The 18,119-nt window shown below is 50.9% G+C and overlaps 2 protein-coding genes across 7 annotated transcripts in view; one reads left to right on the forward strand and one right to left on the reverse strand.

Moving 5' to 3' along the window:
- The window catches only part of GDAP2 (ganglioside induced differentiation associated protein 2), a 228,520-nt gene extending 227,229 nt beyond the window's left edge, over positions 1-1,291 (reverse strand). Inside the window, exon 1 of the mRNA XM_078656343.1 lies at positions 391-1,291. The gene's annotated coding sequence lies outside the window, so the exon portion shown is untranslated. The remainder of the gene's footprint in view (positions 1-390) is intronic.
- Positions 1,292-1,759: 468 nt separating this feature from the next.
- The window catches only part of WDR3 (WD repeat domain 3), a 137,340-nt gene continuing 120,980 nt past the window's right edge, over positions 1,760-18,119 (forward strand). For 3 of the 6 annotated variants that reach the window (XR_013599687.1, XR_013599688.1, XM_078656344.1), the window contains exon 1: positions 2,149-2,235. The gene's annotated coding sequence lies outside the window, so the exon portion shown is untranslated. Of the gene's footprint in view, positions 1,825-2,148; positions 2,236-18,119 lie in introns of those variants that run through there. The other 3 variants (XR_013599689.1, XM_078656345.1, XM_078656346.1) reach the window with 2 other exon arrangements.

Raw genomic sequence — 18,119 nt, forward strand, 5'->3', positions numbered from 1 at the left:
CTGATGCAATCGCATCTAAGGGGTGAGCGAGGGGAGGCAATGAGTCTGATGGTGCAAGCCACCTTTCGTAATGTCATTTCCTGTTGTGACAACAGCGTTCCCCACTTCTTTTTTTTCGGACTTGTGCCCTGCATAGATTCTAGTAGATTTCGACTTTTCCCATTAAAGTGGATGAGTGCCCAAGGCCACCACACTCTAGCTGTGATCCACAGTGATCAGCGTTTCCTGTTTCCCTGTAGGCGACTATACATTGACACAACTACAACTTGGTCACTTCACAATCAAAACGCTGACCAGCTACTGGTGCACAAATGGATCTCGATCATAGCATTGTATCTTTTACAAAGATAAAAAGGTGTTTAGGTTCATCGGTCTTAAAAAGGTACGTACCTTTCGCTTTGCTTGGTATTCCCCAATGCTGTCAGGCAAACCCCATTGGCGCCAGATTATTGCTGCTCGAGTCGGTGTCCTCTTTTCAAATCCATAGGAATAGGTAAGGTGATAGCTGGTGATCCGTAGTCAGCCAATTATGGGGGGGGGAGGATGAGGAGATGAAGCCTTCGCCTCCTCTGGAAGCCAGAACACTGATGCTGTGGGGTCTGTGTCCTCCTTTTCCCCTGCCTGAACTTCACTTGCAGATGGTGCTTCCTCCCATTTGGGGAAGTGACCCCAGATCGCCCACCTCTGGTTCTCAGTAAACAGACAGCACTTCAGAAACTTCCTGCGAGCCTCCACTCGGTGCCAGTATCTCACCTGTGGCCCTGCCTCTGAACACACCTCTCTGCCAGGCCTGCCCCGCCTTGGATCACACCTGCCTGTCCTGTCGGCTGCCTCCCTGCCCTCTCCTCTCTGGAGCTGCCTGTGGGTGCATCTACCCTGCTGCTCGCCCTCCTTGTGAACCAGAGCGTCCTGGTGTCTTTCTCTGGGGGCTTGAACCCTCAGTAAGGGCACACTGCCCACCCCCTGTGACCTGTCACCCTACACCTGGTGCTCTGCTCCTCTATGTTCACACTGCTTTAACCCTGTGTCGCTGCCTCTATAGAAGTACCTACAGCATCTTGCAAGCTTCTTACTCGGTACTCCACTTGCACGTCTCAGCCCTTCTGCCTGGCTCTCTCTGCCCTCTCACCTCTCTGTGCCCACTCTCCTGTGTCAGGTTGATCTCTCTCCTCTGCCTGGCACTCTCTGCCCTCTCTCCTATCTGTGCCCTCTCTCTCCTCTGCCTGGCACTCTCTGCCCTCTCACCTCTCTGTGTCCCTCTCTCTCCTCTGCCTGGCTCTCTCTGCCCTCTGTTCCCTGCTTGCAGCTCTCAGGCTGGCTGATGCTTCACCCCCTGCCCCTGCCTGCTTCCCTCTGCTTGTGTCCTGCTTAGTGTCTACTACCCCAGCAGTTGTGCCCCTGCCTGCCTCTGTCTGCTATACCTGTCTCTCCCCCCAGGCTCTGTCCTGCTGCCCCTGTCCCACGCTCCCTGCGCTCCTGAGCCCACAGTAGCCTTCTCTCCGCAGCCTCCGGAGCCTCCCTGCCCCGCACCGCTCTCCCCTGCCCCGCACCGGTCTCCCCTGCCCCGCACCGGTCTCCCCTGCCCCGCACCGGTCTCCTCTGCCCCGCACCGGTCTCCTCTGCCCCGCACCGCTCTCCTCTGCCCGCACACTGTCTGCAGCTCAGGGCCCATCAGCTGACCCAGCCTGACAACCGGAAGTAGTGCGCGCCCCCTGACCCCGCGGCGCGGGCACGCACAGAGGGGAGCGTGCGTTCCAAGCCTCGCTCCTGTTCAGCGAGCGAGAGGATCACCACCGCACTATGGAGAAATGCGTGACACGAACGGTACTGTTTGTGAGGCATTCATGACGCCAAACTCCTTGTTGCGCGGACTTTTTCATCCCGAAATTTACTAGCCCGAGCTTTCCACTATTTTTCGTTTATTCACTTTACACTTTTAACTTAACGCCAGCATTGCAACATGGCGGCCAATGCCGCACAGCGACGCCGCGGCTCGAGGATCCCTCGATGCCAGATCCCAAGGCAAGATGGCCGAAGCTAAAAAAACATTTCCGACAGTCTGCACGCGACGTGCGTGTGCCTGTTCCATCATGGCCGCCGTTATGTCTATGGGCGCCCAGTATTCCAATCCAACATGTCCGCCTCGGTGCCGCTCTCCTCCTCCCTGGCCGTCTCTATGGTCGGCAGCGTGTGACTGGGGAGCGGTGTTGGAGGAGGCGGCTGGTGCAGGTGGGGGTGAGTGGGACCCCGGGGGGGTGAGTGGGACCCGGGGGGGGGGTGGGACCCTGACAGTCTCGCAGCTCTCGCCCTGCCTGGTGCTTCCAGGGAGGGGTTTGTAAAAAGCATTGTTTAGATATAAATCAAAACACGAGCCCCCCCCCCTTTCACCGGGGGGGGGGGGGGGGGGAGCAGCAGGAGTCTCTTCCTGAGGGTGCAACAAGCACAGCAGACTCACAGACAGGACATGAGTCCATAGAGCATGCACCCATGGGGGACAGCAGGAGAGACAGACTCACAGACAGGACATGGGGACAGCAGGAGAGACAGACTCACAGACAGGACATGGGGACAGCAGGAGAGACAGACTCACAGACAGGCCATGAGTCCATAGAGCAGGCACCCATGGGGGACAGCAGGGAAGACAGACTCACAGACAGGATATGAGTCCATAGAGCATGCACCAGGCACCCATGGGGGACAGCAGGAGAGACAGACTCACAGACAGGACATGGGGACAGCAGGAGAGACAGACTCACAGACAGGCCATGAGTCCATAGAGCAGGCACCCATGGGGGACAGCAGGAGAGACAGACTCACAGACAGGACATGGGGACAGCAGGAGAGACAGACTCACAGACAGGCCATGAGTCCATAGAGCATGCACCCATGGGGGACAGCAGGAGAGACAGACTCACAGACAGGACATGGGGACAGCAGGAAAGACAGACTCACAGACAGGATATGAGTCCATAGAGCATGCACCCATGGGGGACAGCAGGAGAGACAGACTCACAGACAGGACATGGGGACAGCAGGAGAGACAGACTCACAGACAGGCCATGAGTCCATAGAGCAGGCACCCATGGGGGACAGCAGGAGAGACAGACTCACAGACAGGACATGGGGACAGCAGGAGAGACAGACTCACAGACAGGCCATGAGTCCATAGAGCAGGCACCCATGGGGGACAGCAGGAGAGACAGACTCACAGACAGGACATGGGGACAGCAGGAGAGACAGACTCACAGACAGGACATGAGTCCATAGAGCATGCACCAGGCTCCCATGGGGGGCAGCAGGAGAGACAGACTCACAGACAGGACATGGGGACAGCAGGAGAGACAGACTCACAGACAGGACATGGGGACAGCAGGAGAGACAGACTCACAGACAGGACATGGGGACAGCAGGAGAGACAGACTCACAGACAGGCCATGAGTCCATAGAGCAGGCACCCATGGGGGACAGCAGGAAAGACAGACTCACAGACAGGATATGAGTCCATAGAGCATGCACCAGGCACCCATGGGGGACAGCAGGAGAGACAGACTCACAGACAGGACATGGGGACAGCAGGAGAGACAGACTCACAGACAGGCCATGAGTCCATAGAGCAGGCACCCATGGGGGACAGCAGGAGAGACAGACTCACAGACAGGACATGGGGACAGCAGGAGAGACAGACTCACAGACAGGACATGAGTCCATAGAGCATGCACCAGGCTCCCATGGGGGGCAGCAGGAGAGACAGACTCACAGACAGGACATGGGGACAGCAGGAGAGACAGACTCACAGACAGGACATGGGGACAGCAGGAGAGACAGACTCACAGACAGGCCATGAGTCCATAGAGCAGGCACCCATGGGGGACAGCAGGAGAGACAGACTCACAGACAGGACATGGGGACAGCAGGAGAGACGGACTCACAGACAGGACATGGGGACAGCAGGAGAGACAGACTCACAGACAGGCCATGTGGGTGGACAGCAGAAGAGACAGACTCACAGACTTGACATGAGTCCATAGAGCATGCACCAGGCTCCCATGAGGGTCAGAAAGAGAGACAGACTCACAGACAGGACATGAGTCCATAGAGCATGCAGCAGGCTCCCATGGGGGACAGCAGGAGAGACAGACTCACAGACAGGACATGGGGACAGCAGAAAAGACAGACTCACAGACAGGATATGAGTCCATAGAGCATGCACCAGGCAGCCATGGGGGACAGCAGGAGAGACAGACTCACAGACAGGACATGGGGACAGCAGGAGAGACAGACTCACAGACAGGACATGGGGACAGCAGGAGAGACAGACTCACAGACAGGACATGGGGACAGCAGGAGAGACAGACTCACAGACAGGACATGAGTCCATAGAGCATGCACCAGGCTCCCATGGGGGACAGAAGGAGAGACAGACTCACCGACAGGCCATGTGGGTGGACAGCAGGAGAGACAGACTCACAGACAGGACATGGGGACAGCAGGAGAGACAGACTCACATACAGGACATGAGTCCATAGAGCATGCAGCAGGCTCCCATGGGGGACAGCAGGAGAGACAGACTCACAGACTGGACATGAGTCCATAGAGCATGCACCAGGCACCCAGACAGGACAATATTAATGCCAGGTGTCTTTAATTCTTCCTTTCTCATTAATTATTTTGTTACACTTGGCACAAGCTTAAATAATAACACTTGAACATCATTTCATGTTATGCTGCCCTGAGGGAGATCTGCCCTCTTTCTCACCAGAGGGTCGAAACTTCAACTTATGTCAGTAGATAGTTGGGATTCCAGCCGCTTGGATGGAGAAAGGTCACCCTACATGGATATGGGGAAGGTGCACTCCTGCCTTTAACGCCCCATTTTAAGCTGTCGAGTTTTTAACCTCACGTCTGGGCATACAGTGATCATGCATGTGAGCTAGGCATTTTAAAAGACCCTGAACGGCTGGGCACACACAATTGCACCTCACAGTTTTATGAGCAAGAGTATTATAATCTCCTTGGGTGATAGAGGCCTGCAATGGTGGCTAGTTAGCTAAATGAACATAGTATAGAACAGCCCCAACCCCATGTACCCTGCTTTGGAAGTGCAGCCTGCTGACCTCTCCCATCTTCATAATTATTCCATCAGTCCCTTATAACCATGTCGTTTGCCCAGCCTTAAGAGGAGTGGCTGTTTCACATGAAGGTTCTGCAGACTTGTGCACACGTTGCCTGTGTGAAGAATGCATGAGGAGAGTGAGACAGTGTTGTGCTTTTGTATAGCTCACAACTCACCGAGAAGGGTATCCTGGCACTCAAGCAGGAGCTGTATGGGTCGAGCCTGGTCTAGATAAAGAGCCAAGTCCATAGTTTCTTGCAGACTTCAAGAACTGAGGAGGAGGCTTTGAGGGGCCTGTTGTTGCAGCGTGTAGGAGCGAGGTAGAAGGTACCATCGCCTGATCTGGTTCTCCTTATGCTGGGGGTGTGAGCAAGTAGAAGTCCAACTGAGAGGAGATGTCTGTATGTTTGTGAAAGTTTATGCATTTCTGGAGCTATGTGGGGCTTTTGTATGTGTGTGAGGGATGTTTGAAGAGTGCTTGTTTGTGCATTGGGAGCCAGTGGAGCTCTTTGAGGTGGTTGATCCTGTTCATTCATTGTGGTGATTCGGGGTGAACATGGCTGCTGAGTTTTGTATGGTCCTGAGTCTACTGGGCAGTTGAGTGTTGATTCCAGCATAGAGTATGTTGCCATAGTCAAGCTTGCTGCTGTTAAGGACTTTGGTGCTGATTCTTTGAGTTAGTGGGGAGCCCTTTGAAGACCTTCTTGAGCATCTTTACTGTGTGGAAGCAGGAGATGGAGACAGTATTTGATCATGTTGGCTGATTGTGGTGAGTAGCTGGCAGTTTCTTCGGGTCTGTTGAAGGTTTCTTGAGTAGGGGAGTACTGTGGGTTTTTCCAGGCATCGGTGTAAGTGGCTGTGATGATTGAGTCGTTCAGGATCAGGGTGAGGGCTGTGCTTATGGGGTCCAGTCCTTTGATGAAGACGTGGTGAGGAGGTCATGGTTCTGAGGGCTCTTCAGATTGTACGGACTGCATGGTCATTGCGGTTCTTGAGGGATGGTTGTGAGCCAGTTGTTCAAGGTGGTCCTTTGGGTGTTAGTAGATATGGGCAGGAGGGCTACAAGGATGTATGGGTCTGGTTGGGGCTTGAAGCTTTTATAAATACTTGTTATCTTGTTGAAGAAAGGGGACCGCTTGATGCAGTCTTGAGAGTGGCTGATGCTGGTGGAGCTTGCTCAGTTGAAAATATCTTTCCCAAGTAACTTTACATAAGCCTAAATCTTAACTGAGACTGTCAAACACGTAGAAGAGTTCAAGAAAATTAAAAATGTATAGAATTTTTTAAAATAAAAATTCATTATCATAACTCAAAACCACATTTCAATATTAAAAACATTTCATTTTCGTTCAAAATTACATTGGTGGCAATGAGTAAATCGACGCGCGTTTCGACACACAACGGTGTCTTCTTCAGGAAAAGCCAACAGATTTCTTGTAGTATTAACGATGACGTGGTAACGTTTCAAATGCGTGAACAAAACTATTTCTTGTATTTCGGCCCTTATTTTGTGATAGAGGACCCTGGTAGTGATATTTTGTTGTTTATATGGAAGGGGGAATCACTATCGCTATATTCAATCACAATTCTTTCACCTTAAGGAGCACTACGAGTGCTGTGCACCATATAGATCTCGTTTAATTCGAGTCATATTAGCAAGCGTAGATAACTTAGTACGGTCGTTTGGTGGATCGGAAACTGCGCAATGATATTTGAGGGTCTTCTTGTTAGAAACAATTCTCCTATTTAGATGGGGTCCGGGTCTGACTGGCATGGATGTAGCGCTGGTGGAGCTTGCTGCCAGAGAGATTAAGTCTTTTACTATGGCAAAGATTTCCTTAAATCTGTTGGTGCTCTGTTGATGCTGTCAGTGAGCGCGGAGCGTTATGTTGCCTGATTTCCTGATGGTAGCGCCTGAGGGTGGATTTGTAGGTGCTCTTGTCTGTGTCTTTCTGACTTTGTCTCCATCTGCGCCTAGGTTGCTAGCAGTGACGTTTGATGAGCCCGAGCGCTTCTGTTTACCATCTTGCTTGCGGTCTAGTTCTTGTGGGTTTGTTGGCTTTGAAAGGAGTCAGAGTGTCTGTGTAGGTGGTTATCCAGATGTTGAAGTCTAAGATGGGCTCTGGGAGGATGTTGCGTTGAGGCCAGTGGTGTAGGAGTTTGGCAGACCAGCATGCTTCTGAGGCCTTGGTCCAGTCTCTTCGCAAAGATTTGGTGATGGCGGTTCCTATGATGGTGTGGGCTGGGTATGTTGATGTGGGTGTGGCTGCAGCCATGTGGGTTCCACTTTGTGTCAGGCATACTCTGTATGGTACTTAAGAGGTAGAGCCCAGACATCAAATATATATTGCAGGGTTTTCCCCAGAATATTCCAGGGATCCCTTTCGGCAGGTCAGACAGTGCGGTGGAAACAGAGGGTCCCTTTGAAGCCTGAAATTTCCAATGCCCTTTCCTGTGCCATTGTTCCCTCCCTGGCTGAGGCTGTACATCACAGTAGCAAGTAGTTACGAGGGACAGCTTCCCTTGCCCTCTTGTTTTAGGTTGCTCCTGAGATGACCCTTCTAGCCCCCTTCTCAGACTTCTTGCTCACATTTGTCGCAAAGACCATGGCTGGACCAATGTGCGTGAAATTCACATAAGTGCAGAACTGGCCAGAACCGGTTAAAGAACTCAATTGCTGGAATACGCAAGGCCTGTCTTCAACATGGTATGAAAATGAGACCGAAACTTCCAGTCAGTGCGCCAAGATTTCCTCACCAGAGATCTGGGGTCGCAGACGAGTGAAGACGGGGAGATTTCTTTCAGTTCTAGGTTTGTACACTGACCACCAGTTCCCTTGCCCTGTTTGAGCCAGTAACTTGAGTAAGAGTCCCTGAACTCCCAAGGGGGTGCTGCATCCTGCTTTGAAGGAGAGTTGACAGACGTTCAGGAGAGATACTGGAGGTACCCTTGCACAGAGGAAGAAGAGGCCAGAGTGTGGGGAGATGGAGTGAGATGCTGACTCAGCAACACAATGCAAGGCATGAACCAAGGGCTGTGAACGTGGTCTGGAAGTCAAGATGTGTCGGTATTGTGAAGGCCGCATTAACACGCGTGACTAAGGATGTTCCGCAATTCATCCCAGAGAGAATTCAACTTTGAGAATTGGCACCTGGAAGGATCGAAGGGCTAAGGTAGTTGCAACCTTTGACATGTTTGGCTTTCAGGAATCTCAGAGTGCTGATAGAAACCTAAGGATGTCGGGAGGAGCATCACCACTGCAGCCCATGCTGGACACTTGCTTGGTGGGGCGAGGGCATGAGACTGGCTCTGAGGAAGACACTGGCAGCAAGAACTTCATGACCACAAGCTCTGCTGCTGCATGTGCATCTCTATCAGACGTCTGCTGGCGCTCCCAGGACCTACATGCAAGTGCAAAGTCTGCCAGTTGGGCGAGGCCCCAGCTGAAGTATCCTTGCTCGTGAGCCATGCCTACTGCACACTGAGTGTGCCAGGCTCTACTGACCGCTTGTCACACATGCAGCACCTACAGAAGGATTTCACAAACATTTCCATCTGGACACTGAAAGGCACGGTGCCATTGTTCTTCTACGGTGAAGACGAGTCTCCTCGAGTGGAGGCTAACTGAAAGATTATTTGGTTGTGGCTGAGAATATTCAGAGCATCGGCTTTTTCCTCTTTCAGGGACTGTTACACCCGCCCTACGCAGGGCCAAGGGCTAATGTACTGCACCAGAGAAGGCTGTCGTGAAATGGAGTGAGCGTGCTACTCCATCGGTGTCTCATTAACCGCCCTCTGCTAAGTTATGTGCAGTTATCCTTTTGTACCGGCTGGGCTGCGAATCATTACTTTTTGACCGATGGTTTTTGAGTTATAAGTTGTTGAGTTATAAGTCTCCAACCTCACACCACCTCCCAGATTAATCCGTCGACCACTCAGCTTTGCTACCCTGAAAGCCCTGTTCTAATGGGGAGTACCATTGATCACCTCTGAGCCCAATAGTAAGGTTAAGACCCATTTTAACCATAGTCAACTGTTGTGGTTGATGCAATCTGAGCCCAATAACTCCTGACTGCCAGCAGACCCCCACCCCATTTATATATCTAGGCATTGTTCGTGTACGCTACTGTTCTCGTCTAAATTTGCTTTTGTTGCTCACCTTTTCCAACCTTTGCATATAAAACAACATTCTGTCTTTGCACACTGCACTATACACACTCTTTCATTGTATTATATTGATAGGCATATAGCGCTTTCCATTCCCCCAGCAAGGCCTAAAACACTTTCTGGGTGGTCCTATATTGTTACTCACATAGTGCATCATGCCCCTAGCAAGGTCAGGAAGTACCCTGCTTTCCTTTGGATTCCTGGCTGTCCTTTCATGCTGCATGCTCGAAAGCGATTTGTTTGTAGTTTGGCATATAAAGAACATGTTGGATGAGATTTGAAGAACCTGGATCGAGCAGTGTGCACCTGGTGGTGTTGCACATAAGATTGGGGTGTAGAAGAGTTGATGAGAATAGACTCCTTTTGCAAATGCAGGTACTTAGCAACTTTAGGAGGACTGCAACAAATGTAGACTCTACAATTGATGCAAGTCAGTTGATTCCAGTAAGGAAAACAGCATCAACTTAGTAGCATTGAATACCCAACCTCTCAGTGGGGCAGCTAAACTACCAAAGGGGGATTATTTGGAATCCACACAGGAGCAACAGAAGACAATCAATCAATCAGGGAATTGTAAGCGCGCTACTCACCCGTGAGGGTCTCAAGGCTTTTTTTTTTGGAGGGGGACGGGGGGGGGCAGAGTGCTGGATTACAGCAGTTCCGTTTATCCGACGAGCCAGGTCTTGAGCTTGAGATCCTTCCAGAAGGTTTTCAGTGATGGGGCGCACCAAATATTGATCAGGAGTTTATTCCAGGTTTTGGCCACGATGTAGAAGAAGGATCTCCCCCTGCTTTGGCTCTGTGGACTCTTCTCGCTGGGGACCCAGTGGAGATTCCGTAGGTGTTGGCTGATGTGCTCGTGCGGGGGGATGCCGAGGATGAGTGTGGCAGTGGAGTCCTGTATCATCTGCCGCTTGCGGAGTAGGGACTTATGTCGGCGTAGTGGGCGTCTCCGTAGTCCAGTTTGCTGATGATGAGTGCTTGGGTAATTGTCTTCCTTGATTCGGGGGGTATTCATTTGAAAGTCATGCGGAGGATGTTGAAACAGCTAGAGGCGACGGAGTTGACCTATTAGTTTATGGAGAGGGAGGAGTCGAGTACGATGCCAATTTCTGGCGTGTTCTGTGGGGGTCGGGAGCTGCCGAGGGCGGCGGGCCACCTGGTGTTGTTTAATGCTGATGGGGTGGTTCAGAGGACGGGGACTTCAGTCTTCAAGTTAAGCTTTAGGCAGCTGTTGCTCATCCGGGCTGTGACGTCCTGCATTCCTTCCTGGGGTATGGTCTGGTGGTGGTGGGGTCCTTAGTGAGGGAGAGGATGAGATGGGTGTCGTCAGCGTAGGACACTATGCTGAGGCCGTGATGGCGGCGAGGGGGGCCATGTAGATGTTGAAGAGGGTCGGGCTAAGCGATTAGCCCTGTGGAACTCCGCAGTTGATTTCCGTGGGTTCGGAGAGGAAGGGTAGCAGTCTGACCCTTTGGCTTCTGCTCTTGAGGAACGATCGGATCCAGTCGATGGCAGTTCCTCGTATTCCCATCATTGTGTAGTCTGGCTGCAAATGTGTGGTGGGAGATGGTGTCGAAGGCTGCTGACAGGTCAAGTAGAATCAGGGCTGCGTTGTGGCCTTGGTTGAGAACAGTGCAGATGTCGTCTGTGGCAGTGGGTAGGGTGGTCCCGGTGCTGTGGTTGCTGTGGAATCCGGATTGAGAAGGGTCGAGGACGCTGTTGTCTTTGATGAGTTCTCCGTTTTGAAGGGGAGGAGCGAGATGGCCCGATAGATTTTTAGGATCTGCGGAGGGCTTCTTGAGCAGGGGCCTGACTTTTGCGTGTTTCCAGTCATCGGGGAAGGTGCAGGTTGCTAATGTGGTGTTGATGGTGCATTGTAGTTTGGGTGCTATGGTAGTGGCCGCTCCGTGGTAGATGTGTGGTGGGCAGGGGTCAGTGGGAGCCCCTGAATGGATGCTTTTCATGGTTGATTCGGTCTCTTCTGTCGTGACTGAGATCCAGTAGGAGATGGTGGGCTGGCTGGCGTTGCCGGATGGCGCGGTGGCTGCTTAGTCAGGCATGAGGTGGTTGAAGTTGTCATAAAGGTTTTTTATCTTCCGGTGGAAGTAGGATCCGAGCTTGTCACAGATGTCCTGGGAGGGAGTGATGTCCGTGGCTTCGCTGCGGGCTTAGTGAACTTCTGGATGACACTGAAGAGTTGCTAGAGTGGACGAGGATTTTGTTGTGGATGAAAGTTCTTTTGGTGGTTCTGATTCGTTGGTTGTAGTCCGTCCTGGTGTTTTTGTAGCTGGTGTAGTTTTCTGGTGTCTTGCTGTTTCTCCAGACGTCTGAAGGTGCGCCTGGCTCCTTGGAGGTTGGTGGTGAACCAGGCTGCTCTTCTAGGGCGCTGTTTGTCGCAGTTGCGTAGCGGGGCAAGCTTGTCTGCGCAGTTGGAGACCCAGGAGTGGAGTTTCCTGGCTGCGCAGTTGGCGTCGGTTGCAGCGGTGGGGGTGTTGAGGTTGAGGGTGGTGTTGAGTTGCTCCTCGTGACTTTCTCCAGTTTCTTTGCGGGGACGCGGAGTGGGTTTGGCTGACTTGGGTTTGTCGACAAAGAAGTGTACTCAGCGGTGGTCGGTCCATGGGGGCTGCGTTGTGTGGCTGAAGTGGATGCTGTTCCCTCCGGAGAGGATGGGGTTGAGGGTGTGTCCTGCTTTGAGGATTGGTGTGGTGATGAGTTCTTTTAGTCCGATGCTCGCGAGATTGTCGAGGAGGGCGGCGGAGTTGGGGTCGTTGGGGTTGTCAAGGTGGAAGTATAGGTCTCCAATGACTATGTAGTCTGTGGCGGCGATGGTGTGGGGTGCGATGAGGTCGGTCATGGTGTCAGCGAAGAGGATCCGGGGGACGGGAGGTCTGTAGGCGAAGGTGCCGCGGAGTTGCAGCTGGTCTGGATGTGGAAGTATAGGTGTTCGGCAGCGGGGAAGCTTTCGCTGGAGTTGGTGAGGCGGAATGAGTTTTTGTGTGAGATGGCGAGGCCTCCTCCCGGGCAGTTGGGGTGGTCCTTCTTCTCGATCCGGGATGGCGATGTCACGGATGGTACCACCACTATCAATAACACCACCAATACCACCACCAGTACAACAACAACCACCACCAGTACTACCAACAGCACCAGTAACAACATCTCCATCACTACCACCAGTACCATTACCACCAACACTAGCACAAGTAGTACCACCACCACTACAAACAATAACAACAATAACACAACCACTAACATCACCAGTCCCACCACCACCACCAGTCCCAATACCACCACAACAAATACCATAACCACCAATACAAATATTACTATTACGACTCTATGGTGATAGTAATAATAATAGTGGTACTTATGGTACTGGTGGAAATGTACTATTATAAACTACAATACCTGTTAATTGTCCAAAAGGCATTGCCATTTACAATACCCATAGCTCTAAAACTCGCAGTTGCGAGACCTGTTGCATTGTAAATGCTTGTTATTTCAGACTTCACTTTACTCTCTTAAGACCACCTCTTGTTTTAGGGGTGCTTGCCCTCTAAATACATGTAAACCTTTCTATATCTATTCCCTCTGCTACTTGAATCTCCTGAACCTCTCGACCACTGTCCTCCCAGGCAGATCTTGTGAGAATGCAGGAAGCTAAGAGGAGGAGCCCCATGCTTCTCTCTCCTCCTCCTTTACTTCACCCTTATGCATGTTTTACATTCCCTCTTGCTGCCTCCATCTTCCCTTCGGTCTCCAGTTCTGCAGATTTGGGGCCAGTGCCTGGTAATCAGTTACGATTGTTTGAATGATATTTTTTTCTCACATCTTAAACAACCCTCTTGGGCTCCCTCGAGCCTCGTCAGGATTGCAACAAGTCCTAGTAAAATGGCAGATGCCAGCGACCGAGGTGAAAAGGGATCAAACGACCGATGAGCCATTGATCACCGACAATCGGCTTTATTGGTTCGTGTTCTTTGCCTCCAGGTGAAGATAAAACCAGCGCTAGAGGCACAAACACATGAGAGTAAAGAAAGGAAGCTCGTGGAGTGGGATTCAACAAAACAAAGCTGGGGGCCAACCCAGGGGCAGATCTGTGAATGAGTGAACAAGAAACAACTCAATGTCCCAGGGGCTGCAGAAGACAATGGTCCTCCCAGCAGCCACTGCGCCAGGGCAAGGTCCAGGGGTCCTAATGCCTCAGAGATGAAGAGCACACGCAGCCTCACAGAAGCATTCTTCAGTGGCTCCGACACCAGCAGGATGAATGTCCTGAGCTGACTTTATTTGGGAGGGTTTGCAACAGGCATTTCTTTTATATTTCTTCAGCTCCTCCCCCTTATGCCTCTGTGGTTTCATAAAATGTCTGTTGAGTATGTTGTAAAGCCGAGTTATGGGCAAAGTTGTGTACACACCATGAAGACTTTATAGCTGCCACACAACCCTCCTGGTGAGCACCAGGCAGGACTGGTTTCTTTCTGCTTTTCAGTAAAGTGCGCACACTAGAAAACGTAGGTAGCGATACGTCACTATGAGGAACCCTACTATGGTTTATGCACCACTTGTGAGCTGGTGTTATTCCTAGATCAGTAGAGTCGTAGTGATACGTCACTATGAGGAACTCTCCTATGGTTTATGCACCACTTGTGAGCTGGTGTTATTCCTAGATCAGTAGAGTCGTAGTGATACGTCACTATGAGGAACCCTACTATGGTTTATGCACCACTTGTGAACTTGTGTTATTCCTAGATCGGTAGAGTTGTAGTGATAGGTCACTATGAGGAACCCTACTATGCTTTATGCACCACTTGTGAACTGGTGTTATTCCTAGATCAGTAGAGTCGTAGTGATACGTCACTATGAGGAACTCTACTATGGTTTATGCACCACTTGTGAGCTGGTGTTATTCCTAGATCAGTAGACTCGTAGTGATACGTCACTTTGAGGAACCCTACTATGGCTTATGCACCTCTAGTGAACTGGTGTTATTCCTAGATCAGTAGAGTCATAGTGATACGTCACTATGAGGAACCCTGCTATGGTTGATGCTCCACTTGTAAACAGGTGTTATTCCTAGATCAGTAGAGTCGTAGTGATACGTCACTATGAGGAACTCTACTATGGTTTATGCACCACTTGTGAGCTGGTGTTATTCCTAGATCAGTAGAGTCGTAGTGATACGTCACTTTGAGGAACCCTACTATGGCTTATGCACCTCTAGTGAACTGGTGTTATTCCTAGATCAGTAGAGTCGTAGTGATACGTCACTATGAGGAACCCTACTATTGTTGATGCACCACTTGTGAACTGGTGTTATTCCTAGATCAGTAGAGTCGTAGTGATACGTCACTATGAGGAACCCTACTATGGTTAATGCTCCACTTGTGAACTGGTGTTATTCCTAAATCAGTAGAGTCAGCAGTGATACGTCACTATGAGGAACTCTACTATGGTTTATGCACCACTTGTGAGCTGGTGTTATTCCTAGATCAGTAGAGTCGTAGTGATACGTCACTATGAGGAACCCTGCTATGGTTGATGCTCCACTTGTAAACAGGTGTTATTCCTAGATCAGTAGAGTCGTAGTGATACGTCACTATGAGGAACCCTGCTATGGTTGATGCTCCACTTGTAAACAGGTGTTATTCCTAGATCAGTAGAGTCGTAGTGATACGTCACTATGAGGAACCCTACTATGGTTTATGCACCACTTGTGAGCTGGTGTTATTCCTAGATCAGTAGAGTCGTAGTGATACGTCACTATGAGCAACCCTACTATGATTTATGCACCACTTGTGAGCTGGTGTTATTCCTAGATCAGTAGAGTCGTAGTGATACGTCACTATGAGGAACCCTACTATGGTTAATGCTCCACTTGTGAACTGGTGTTATTCCTAGATCAGTAGAGTCGTAGTGATACGTCACTATGAGGAACTCTACTATGGTTTATGCACCACTTGTGAGCTGGTGTTATTCCTAGATCAGTAGAGTCGTAGTGGTACGTCACTTTGAGGAACCCTACTATGGCTTATGCACCTCTAGTGAACTGGTGTTATTCCTAGATCAGTAGAGTCATAGTGATACGTCACTATGAGGAACTCTACTATGGTTTTTGCACCACTTGTGAACTGGTGTTATTCCTAGATCAAAATAGAGTTGTTGTGATACGTCACTTTGAGGAACCCAGCTATGGTTTATGCACAACTTGTGAACTGGTGTGATTCCTTGATCAGTAGAGTCATAGTGATAGGTCACTATGAGGAACCCTACTATGGTTTATGCACCACTTGTGAGCTGGTGTTATTCCTTGATCAGTAGAGTCATAGTGATGGGTCACTATGAGGAACCCTACTATTGTTTATGCACCATTTGTGAACTGGTGTTATTCCTAGATCAGTAGAGTCGTAGTGATACGTCACTATGAGGAACTCTACTATGGTTTATGCACCACTGCTGATAGATTGAAGTGGTGCCGGGCTGTGTGGAGGGTGCAGTGTTTGTTGTAGTGATAGACTGAAGTGGTGCAGGGCTGTGTGGAGGGTGCAGTGTTGGTTGTGATAGACTGAAGTGGTGCAGTGCTGTGTGGAGGGGTGCAGTGTTGGTTGTAGTGATAGACTGAAGTGATGCAGGGCTGTGTGGAGGGTGCAGTGTTTGTTGTGATAGACTGAAGTGGTGCAGGGCTGTGTGGAGAGTGCAGTGTTGGTTGTAGTGATGGACTGAAGTGATGCAGGGCTGTTTGGAGGGTGCAGTGTTGGTTGTACTGATACACTGAAGTGGTGCAGGGCTGTTTGGAGGGTGCAGTGTTGGTTGTAGTGATAGACTGAAGTGGTGCAGGGCTGTGGAGGGTGCAGTGTTTGTTGTAGTGCAGGACTGAAGTGGCGCAGGGCTGTGGAGGGTGCAGTGTTGCTTTTAGTGATAGACTGAAATTGTGCAGTGCTGTGTGGAGGGTGCAGTGTTGGTTGTAGTGATAGATTGAAGTGGTGCAGTGCTGTGTGGAGGGTGCAGTGTTGGTTGTAGTGCTGGTCTGAGAAGTGGTGCAGGGCTGTGTGGAGGGTGCAGTGTTGGTTGTAGTGATAGACTGTAGTGGTGCAGGGTAGGGTGGAGTGTTGGTTGTACTGATAGACTGTAGTGGTGCAGTGCTGTGTGGAGGGTGCAGTGTTGGTTGTAGTGCTGGTCTGAGAAGTGGTGCAGGGCAGTGTGGAGGGTGCAGTGTTGGTTGTAGTGATAGATTGAAGTGGTGCCAGGCTGTGTGGAGGGTGCAGTGTTTGTTGTAGTGATAGACTGAAGTGGTGCAGGGCTGTGTGGAGGGTGCAGTGTTGGTTGTAGTGATAAACTGAAGTGATGCAGGGCTGTGTGGAGGGTGCAGTGTTGGTTGTAGTGATAGATTGAAGTGGTGCCGGGCTGTGTGGAGGGTGCAGTGTTGGTTGTAGTGATAGACTGAAGTGGTGCAGGGCTCTGTGGAGGGTGCAGTGTTGGTTGTAGTGATAGACTGAAGTGGTGTAGTGCTGTGTAGAGGGTGCATTGTTGGTTGTAGTGATAGACTGAAGTGGTACAGGGATCTGTGGAGGGTGCAGTGTTGGTTGTAGTGATAGACTGAAGTGGTGCAGGGCTGTGTGGAGAGTGCAGTGTTGGTTGTACTGATATACTGAAGTGGTGCAGGGCTGTGTGGAGGGTACAGTGTTGATTGTAGTGATAGACTGAAGTGGTGCAGTGCTGTGTGGAGGGTGCAGTGTTGGTTGTAGTGATATACTGAAGTGGTGCAGGGCAGTGTGGAGGGTGCAGTGTTGGTTGTAGTGATAGACTTAAGTGGTGCAGGGCTGTGGAGGGTGCAGCGGGGGTTGTAGTGATAGACTGAAGTGGTGCAGTGCTGTGTGGAGGGTGCAGTGTTGGTTGTAGTGCTGGTCTGAGAAGTGGTGCAGGGCTGTGTGGAGGGTGCAGTGTTGGTTGTAGTGCTGGTCTGAGAAGTGGTGCAGGACTGTGTGGAGGGTGCAGTGTTGGTTGTAGTGATAGACTGTAGTGGTGCAGGGTAGGGTGGAGTGTTGGTTGTAGTGATAGACTGTAGTGGTGAAGTGCTGTGTGGAGGGTGCAGTGTTGGTTGTAGTGCTGGTCTGAGAAGCGGTGCAGGACTTTGTGGAGGGTGCAGTGTTGGTTGTAGTGATAGACTGAAGTGGTGCAGTGCTGTGTGGAGGATGCAGTGTTGGTTGTAGTGATAGACTGAAGTGGTGCAGTGCTGTGTGGAGGGTGCAGTGTTGGTTGTAGTGCTGGTCTGAGAAGTGGTGCAGGGCTGTGTGGAGGGTGCAGTGTTGGTTGTAGTGATAGACTAGTGGTGCAGGGTAGGGTGGAGTGTTGGTTGTAGTGATAGACTGTAGTGGTGAAGTGCTGTGTGGAGGGTGCAGAGTTGGTTGTAGTGCTGGTCTGAGAAGCGGTGCAGGGCTTTGTGGAGGGTGCAGTGTTGGTTGTAGTGATAGACTGAAGTGGTGCAGTGCTGTGTGGAGGGTGCAGTGTTGGTTGTAGTGATAGACTGAAGTGGTGCAGTGCTGTGTGGAGGGTGCAGTGTTGGTTGTAGTGATGGACTGGAGTGGTGCAGTGCTGTGTGGAGGGTGCAGTGTCGCTTGTAGTGATAGACTGAAGTGGTGCAGTGCTGTGTGGAGGGTGCAGTGTTGGTTGTAGTGATAGACTGAAGTGGTGCAGGGCTGTGTGGAGAGTGCAGTGTTGGTTGTAGTGATAGACTGAAGTGGTGCAGTGCTGTGTGGAGGGTGCAGTGTTGGTTGTAGTGATAGACTGAAGTGGTGCAGTGCTGTGTGGAGGGTGCAGTGTTGGTTGTAGTGATGGA

The sequence above is a fragment of the Lissotriton helveticus genome, chromosome 8, assembly GCF_964261635.1.
Source record: "Lissotriton helveticus chromosome 8, aLisHel1.1, whole genome shotgun sequence".
NCBI classification, from domain to species: Eukaryota; Metazoa; Chordata; class Amphibia; order Caudata; family Salamandridae; genus Lissotriton; species Lissotriton helveticus.